This window comes from Saprolegnia diclina (assembly GCF_000281045.1).
Source record: "Saprolegnia diclina VS20 unplaced genomic scaffold supercont1.1, whole genome shotgun sequence".
Taxonomy (NCBI): Eukaryota; Oomycota; class Saprolegniomycetes; order Saprolegniales; family Saprolegniaceae; genus Saprolegnia; species Saprolegnia diclina.
This window is the reverse complement of record NW_008246068.1, coordinates 308469-309095: the sequence shown is the minus strand read 5'-3', so window position 1 is coordinate 309095 and position 627 is coordinate 308469.

Sequence of the window (627 nt, the reverse complement as noted above, 5' to 3'; positions counted from 1 at the left end):
CATCTGCCTCCTGACAGCAATTGTTTCGTACCATTGGGGGCGGGTTCCGAGACGTACGGCCAGCGGTGACGCGGATCTCCTGCACAACAAACCAGCTGGTGCGTTGAAAACAGGCGGCGGATCTTGTGAGCTGCGCGAGCGCCGTCGATCTCTTCTTTCAGGTGGCCAAACGCTGCTCGCAAGGCCAATGTGATGGCGGTGGCGTGCGTCGGGTCGGCCGGACATACTGTTGATGGGGCGGACGAGGCACCACTGTCGGCAACCACAGTCAACACCTCTTGCGCAAGACGCGTGTACACCTACAGGCCAGGCAGAGGATGCAACAATGTTTCCATCCTATTGTAAAATGGATGCGTTAGGTCCGATCATATAGATGTACGCTAGCGGTATAGAGAAGCTGGCACGGTCTAAGACGCCAAAACTAAATAACGCGACCAGAGTCGGCACCACGAGCCTTCATCACAAGCATTCAATCTACATCAACAGCTGACCTCTCGACATTTCGCGTCGGTCGCCAAGCCAACGACTTCCATCGATAGCCTTGCTGAAGGCGAGGACGTCGCCGTGGACCTCAAACGCAAAGTCGATGCCGGTCGCCGTGCGGATGGCGGCAAGCGACGTCTCAAA